Source organism: Scyliorhinus canicula, chromosome 5 (assembly GCF_902713615.1).
Source record: "Scyliorhinus canicula chromosome 5, sScyCan1.1, whole genome shotgun sequence".
In the NCBI taxonomy this organism is placed as follows: Eukaryota; Metazoa; Chordata; class Chondrichthyes; order Carcharhiniformes; family Scyliorhinidae; genus Scyliorhinus; species Scyliorhinus canicula.
Window position 1 is genome coordinate 194,685,911 of NC_052150.1, and position 8,069 is coordinate 194,693,979.

Sequence of the window (8,069 nt, forward strand, 5' to 3'; positions counted from 1 at the left end):
TACGGACCCATAGAGGTGGTTGGACATGATTTAGCATGTCTGGCCATGGACAATGGAGGGGTGAAGATCATGAGGATGTAAGGGGTGATGGACAGATAATCTAATGTTGAAGAGAACAACTGGGGAAAAGACCCAGCGGACAGAGTTGGGAGTTCTGAACTGATCCAAGACCCCACCAATTGAGGCACTTTTCCCCTGAGATTGGTCTGAGGAGCCAGGAATTTCCAGAGTCCCACTATCCAACTCGGGAGCAAAATTCCAGACCATAGTTTTTCCACGCAGTTTGTGTAAAAATCGATCCTAATTTTCCGGATCAACGCTCAAAAGATTTCAGATCTGAAGTATAATCCTAGAGGTGATTGTGACTCGATTTCATTGTAAATATATAAATAGCGATATGAATTAATATTTGTAAGTAAATACTTAAATCATTGAGAGATTTAAGTTTTGTTTTTAGTTCTTCAAATTTTTAAGATGATCAGGTTATGAATGATAATTAATATGAATTCTTTAGTGTTGCTTTTTACTCCATTGTTCCAGTCTTTTTTGGATTTCACTTGGTGCAAATTAACCACACATGTCAGCCCTGTGAAAAAATAACCCATATTAAAATTGACCTCACGATGTTTGGTCAAATAATTAGTCTATAGCGTTACGACCCCCTGGGTTAGTACACGGTCAATTCTAGTCCCATTTGACCCGGAGTCACTATACAATTGGAATTCACAAATAATCTTAGAAAAACACCTACAATAGAACATAGAACATAGAACATAGAACAGTACAGCACAGAACAGGCCCTTCGGCCCTCGATGTTGTGCCGAGCAATGATCACCCTACTCAAACCCACGTATCCACCCTATACCCGTAACCCAACAACCCCCCCTTAACCTTACTTTTTAGGACACTACAGGCAATTTAGCATGGCCAATCCACCTAACCCGCACATCTTTGGACTGTGGGAGGAAACCGGAGCACCCGGAGGAAACCCACGCACACACGGGGAGGACGTGCAGACTCCACACAGACAGTGACCCAGCCGGGAATCGAACCTGGGACCCTGGAGCTGTGAAGCATTTAAGCTAACCACGGGCCCTTGGCTGCCCAATAACTACAGACACCAGGGGCTGGATTCTCCCCTACCCGGCGTGATGGAGGGTCCCGGCATAGGGGAGTGGCACCAACCACTCAGGGGTCGGGCCTCCCCAAAGGGGGGGAATTCTCCCCCCCTTTGGGGGCCAGCCCCGCGCCGGAGCCGTTGGCACCAGAAGACTGGCGCAAAAAACCGGCGCCCCTGGCAGCGGGGCTGGCCGAAAGGCTTTCGCCGGTCGGCAGCTGACCGCTGACGTCACTGCTGGCGCATGCGCGATGTGGGCTTCTCTTCTGCTTCCGCCATGGCGGAGGCCATGGCGGCCACGGAGGAGAAATAGTGCACCCAGGGCACTGGCCCGGAGTCTGAGCGGGGGGCCCCGATCGCGGGCCAAGCCACCGTGGGGGCACCCCCCGGGGTTCGATCATCCTCCGCCACCCCCAGGACCCCGGGGCCCGCTTGCACCACTGATCCCGCCGTCACAGAGGTGGTTCAAACCTCGGCGGCGGGAGAGGCCTCCCAGCGGCGGGACTTCGGCCCATCCGGGCTGGAAAATCACTGCAGGGGCCTCTCCGATCGGAGTGGTGAGATTCCCGCCACCGCCACTTCCCGCGTGGCGGAGAATCTCTGCCACGGCGGGGGCGGGATTTTCGGCGGCCCCAGGCGATTTTCGCCCCAGATTTGTTAATTTAAACACAAGTAATTTTATTAATGACAATAATTATTATTCAAATACAACTGGTTAACTATTATCAAATTCCTAACCCCTCTCTTTAACCCACCCTTTACACACACACACACACACATACACACATACCAACAAGACAGGCAAACAAAACTAAAGGGGAAAAGAGGGGTGTAAAAATAATGATGGAATGACATGCCTTTGTTGCAGATGCTTGTCTTCAAGCACACCTTCCTTTAGTTTAAGCTTTCACTTCGAGGTTTCTGCTTTCAGTTTGTAACAGTTTTCACTGTAGATTTATCGAGGTTCTCTGTATGTTCAGAAATACAGCAGCTATGTAGCTTTTATTGAGAGAGAGAGAGCTAGAGGGAACAAAGCTTTATCTCTGAATGCCCAGGACCCTACTGTCGTAGAAGTATTGAATTTATAGTGCAGAGCCCTTTCCTATTTTGTCTGGAAACAATCTCACTTAGATCATAGAATTTTACAGTGCAGACGGAGGCCACTTGGCCCATCGAGTCCTGCACCGGCCCCTGGGAAGAGCACCCTACCCAAGCCCACACCTTAACCCTATCTCCACCCAATCCCCAGGCCTCCACCCTATCCTCATAACCACACCTAACCTTTTTTTTTGGACACGAAGGGCAATTTAGCACAGCCAATCCACATAACCTGCACAGCTTTGCACTTTACAATGTGGAAAACTGTGAGGTTATGCGCTTTGGAAGGAGGAACTTAGGCATAGATTATTTTCTAAATGGGAAAATGCTTAAGAAATCAGAAGCATACAGGGACTTGGGAGTCCTTGTTCACGATTCTCTTAAGGTTAACGTGCAGGTTCAGTCGACAGTTAAGAAGGCAAATGCAATGTTAGCATTCATGACAAGAGGGCTAGAATACAAGACCAGGGATGTACTTCTGAGGCTGTATAAGGCTCTGGTCACACCCCACTTGGAGTATTGTGAGCAGTTTTGGGCCCCGTATCTAAGGAAGGATGTGCTGGTCTTGGAAAGGGTCCAGAAGAGGTTCACAAGAATAATCCCTGGAATGAAGAACTTGTTGTATGAGGAACGGTTGAGGAATCTGGGTCTGTACTCGTTGGAGTTTAGAAGGATGATGGGGGATCTTATTGAAACTGATAGGATACTGCAAGGCCTGGATAGAATGGATGTGGAGAGGATGTTTCAACTTGTAGGTGAAACTAGAACCAGAAGACACCATCTCAGAATAAAGGGACGATCCTTTAAAACAGATGAGGAAGAATTTCTTCAGCCAGAGGGTGGTGAATCAGTAGAACTCTTTGCCGCAGAAGGCTGTGGAGGCCAAATCACTGAGTGTCTTTAAGACAGAGATAGATAGGTTCTTGATTAATAAGGGGATCAGCAGTTATGAGGAGAAGGCAGGAGAATGGGGATGAGAAAATATCAGCCATGATTGAATGGCGGAGCAGACTCGATGTGCCGAGTGGCCTTATTCTGCTCCTATGTCTTATGGTCTTATGGGAGGAAACTGGAGCACCCGGTGCAAACCCTGCAGACACGGGGAGAACATGCAGACTCCGCACAGACAGTGACCCAAGCTGGGAATCGAACCTGAAACCCTGGAACTGTGAAGCAACTGTGCTAACCACTGTGAACAAAAGAACAAAGAAAAGTACAGCACAGGAGCAGGCCCTTCGGCCCTCCAAGCCTGCACCAAACATGCTGTCCGTCTAAACTAAAATATTCTACACATCCGCGGTCCACATCCCTCTATTCCCATCCTATTCATGTATTTGTCAAGATGCCCCTTAAACGTCACTATCATCGCTGCTTTCACCACATCCTCTGGCAGTGAGTTCCAGGCACCCACTACCCTCTGTGTAAAAAACTTGCCTCGCACATCTCCTCTAAACCTTGCCCCTCGCACCTTAAACCGATGCCCCCTAGTAATTGACCTCTCTACCCTGGGAAAAAGTCTCTGACTATCCATCTGTCTATGCCCCTCATAATTTGTCATCCTCCCCTCATAATTTTGTAGACCTGACATGCTGCTCTATACGATCTATCCCCGCCTGTTTTCAGGCAGAATATAGCCTTTGGCCAATTTCTTGGCCACCAGACAATCAATCGAACCAAGTCCCTCCAATCTCTGGGGTGCCAAAAAGGTCTGATTTTGCTGTTCAAAAGCTAGAACAGTGTACTATTTTGTAACTCTCGAGTTCCTCACTTCCTCTGCTCAACGCAAAGGTATATGTCCATTCACCATCTATGGAGAAAAAATGATAATGACAAAATTAAAGAAATGGGACATAATGGAATCAACAGGATTACATATCTCCCTCCCGAAAAGGAATGTAATGCCATGGCATGGCATAAATCACAAACACATATCCATTCATCCATCCGCATTATATAAGTTTCCTTTCCAGTCACTACATTGGTAACTAGTCAGCCCTTAAACCCGTGACATAGCACCTGCAATCACATTATCCTTTCTGAGGATGTGTACAATTTGAACATTGAACTGTTGTAATAATAAACTCCAACGGAATAATCTTGCATTCCATGTTTTAAACTTTTCTATAAATGCAAGCAGATCATTGATGTATAAACTAAGCTTTGTTTATTATCATGCTGGATATATACCTCAAAGTGCCAGAGAGCTATTAGTAAGGCTATGGTTTCTTTTCTTTTTCAATGGTGGAATACTTTCTTTCATACGGACATGTTTTTTTTGAAAAATATCCCACTGGCCTCTCTATTCCTGCATCGCCATCTTGTAGTTCCACTGCCCTACCTCAAGGTCACTGGCATCTGTGACCATTTTAAATGGTTGGAACAGTCCAGGGCACCCAGCACCAGTTTGCCCACTAACATGACCCTCAATATCCCAAACTCTACTTGGCATTCTGTGAACCACACCATTTCCAAATGTTTCCTGCGTTACCAGGCACTTTTTCTCATCTTTTCATCTCTGATCTTCACATGCCTTTTCTTTTCCTCCCTTGCATTTTTCATCTTCTCAGCTTTTTCTTCTTCTTCTTCTGGTCCTTTGAATTTAGATATATCTGGTGGAGATGAAATGACTCCTTGGTCTAGTGAAGAAACAGACCCTCCATTCACATTTTCCCCCCAGTACTGAGACAAATTCTTGTCAAATGTTGGAATGCCTTCTTGCACAACTTCACAATGGCCATCTGGTTGCTCAATCAGTTCTTCAAACCTTTGAATTGTTGAAGATTGATGAGACACAGTGTTATCTACCAGAGGTTTTCTGATCTTTCATTGGCACCATAGTCGACAGCTAAAGGAAAATTTCCAGTGTTGACTACATGGACATCACAGGATTGGATTTAATTGATTGTTATTGACATTTGACTTTCACGTACATCGGGAACAGAGGCCAGAAATGAACCATCAACACCAAACCGTGTCTGTTGCAGCTGAAGTTTCAAGTCATCAACTTGCCCATTCAGTCTGCTGGTTTGATCCTCTTACTTCAAGTGTTGCTTCTGTTGGGTCACTGTCTGTGCGGAGTCTGCACGTCCTCCCCGTGTGTGCGTGGGTTTCCTCCGGGTGCTCCAGTTTCCTCCCACAGTCCAAAGATGTGCGGGTTAGGTGGATTGGCCAAGCTAAATTGCCCGTAGTGTCCTAAAACGTAAGGTTAAGGGGGGGGGGGGGGTTATTGGGTTACGGGTATAGGGTGGATACGTGGGTTTGAGTAGGGTGATCATGGCTCGGCACAACATCGAGGGTCGAAGGGCCTGTTCTGTGCTGTACTGTTCTATGTTCTATGTTCTATGTTCTAACCTTAGTACAGTGCTCTGCCTCATTCTGTAGCTGTTGCTCCTGTTTATGGTTTTGATATTCCTGTTTATGGTTTTGATATTCATTCTGGAATATTCTCTTTTCTTCAATTCAGCTTGGAGAGCTAAAATGAGAGCTTCACACAGCCTCTGATTATCATGAAGCTGCTCATCTTCGGTCTTTTATGACTTATAGTCTGCTACGTCCTTTCACTTTTCATTCAGCAACGCGTTCTGCTTCATTAACAAACAAACTTGGGCTGTAGTAAAGCGTTTGATAAGGTTCCATTTCAGTAAAGCGTTTGAAAGGGTTCCATTTCAGTAAAGCGTTTGATAAGGTTCCCCACGGTAGGCTATTGCAGAAAATACGGAGGCATCGTATTCAGGGTGATTTAGCAGTTTGGATCAGAAATTGGCTAGCTGGAAGAAGACAAAGGGTGGTGGTTAATGGTAAATATTCAGACTGGAGTCCAGTTACTAGAGGTGTACCACAAGGATCTGTTTTGGGGCCACTGCTGTTTGTAATTTTTGTAAATGACCTGGAGGAGGGCGTAGAAGGATGGGTTAGTAAATTTGCAGATGACACTAAAGTCGGTGGAGTTGTGGACAGTGTGGAAGGATGTTACAAGTTACAGAGGGACATAGATAAGCTGCAGAGCTGGGCTGGCAGGTGGCAAAATGGAGTTTAATGCAGAAAAGTGTGAGGTGGGTGATTCATTTTGGAAGGAATAACAGGAAGACAGAGTACTGGGCTAATGGTAAGATTCTTGGTAATGTGGATGAGCAGAGAGATCTCGGTGTCCATGTGCATAGATCCCTGAAAGTTGCCACCCAGGTTGAGAGGGTTGTTCAGAAGGCGTACAGTGTGTTAGCTTTTATCGGTAGAGGGATTGCGTTTCAGAGCCATGAGGTCATGTTGCAGCTGTACAAAACTCTGGTGCGGCCGCATTTGGAGTATTGCGTGCAATTCTGGTCGCCGCACTATAGGAAAGATGTGGAAGCATTGGAAAGGGTGCAGAGTATATTTACCAGAATGTTGCCTGGTATGGGGGGAAGATCTTATGAGGGAAGGCTGAGGGACTTGAGGCTGTTTTCGTTAGAGAGAAGAAGGTTAAGAGGTGGCTTAATTGAGGCATACAAGATGATCAGAGGATTAGATAGGGTAGATAGTGAGAGCCTTTTTCCTCAGATGGTGATGTCTAGCACGATGGAACATAGCTTTAAATTGAGGGGAGATAGATACAGGACAGATGTCAGAGGTAGGTTCTTTACTCAGAGAGTAGTAGGGGCGTGGAATGCCCTGCCTGCAACAGTAGTGGACTCGGCAACACTAAGGGCATTCTAATGGTCATTGGATAGACATATGGACGATAAGGGAATAGTGTAGATGGGCTTTAGAGTGGTTTCACGGGTCGGCGCAACATTGAGGGCCGTAGGGCCTATACTGCGCTGTAATGTTCTATGTTCTATGTAGCTGCACTCAGTTCCAACTCCATCTTCTTAACTTGAACACGGGTTTCTTGGAGTTCCTCTGTTTCGGAATGGACGGCAACCGATTCTTCAGCTAATCGAGCTGACTCTGCTTCAACTCTTCTCATTCACTGTTACTTTCTCAGTTTTTTTGCGATACTCTCCCTGTAGTTCCAACTGATACCTGCACGGCCCATTCTTCAACTTTTCCTCTTGAGTCTCCTTAATATTATTCACTGCCAGCTCCTGTCTCCATGGATCCAGTTCTAAACTCTTGTCCCTTTGGCCATGCAAATTCTGAAAGAGTTCGAAGGCTTCAATTTGTTGTCCACGTTTGACCTCTTTATTTTGCATAGCTTCAATGTCTTTCAATAAACTTTGTCTCTGCGTGTAGATTTATTTTTCCTTAATCGCCTACTGTTTTTGAAGTCTCTCAAAAGCATTCTTCTCTCTTGTGATCAATGTTTCGGACTTTGTCTGGTACATTTTCGCTAGCTTTGATCTGTGCTCTTCTATGTTCTTCTGTGAGTGCTCTTTCTCCTGAGACGGAACCAATTCCAGATCCTTAAAATTCTGCAGATCTTGCATCATCTCTGCCTGCAGCCGTTCTTCCATTTGTTTGCGATATACAAGCAGCTTTGTTTCCTCATCTTGAAAATTTGTTGGATAAAATGCTGCATATTCTTCATCAACCTTTTGGAGGTCATCAATAATAGATTCCTTGACCACTGAAGCGCAACTGGTCTGACTTTTCCAAATTCCCACATGTCCTACCATTGGCATCCCATGCTCTAGTGCAGTACTTCCCTACTGATATTTAGCAGTATCTGATGAACAACTGTCCAAGCATCGTCCACAGGTCTATGAGGATGTCTCCACTTCCTCATCAGAACTCCATTCTTGATGTAATAGCACTTTGGAACCCCCTCAGCCTCAATGTCTGTGGGAGCTGACTGTGCTACTCTATGTATCGCTGCATTATCTTCCTCTGCCTCAATTAATGAAGTCCTACCAAACACTTAATCGGAATTATTCTC

General features: G+C 45.8%; 1 pseudogene; it reads right to left on the minus strand.

Moving 5' to 3' along the window:
- Positions 1-5,554: 5,554 nt before the first annotated feature.
- LOC119965701 lies at positions 5,555-7,809 on the minus strand (annotated as a pseudogene).
- Positions 7,810-8,069: the final 260 nt, after the last annotated feature.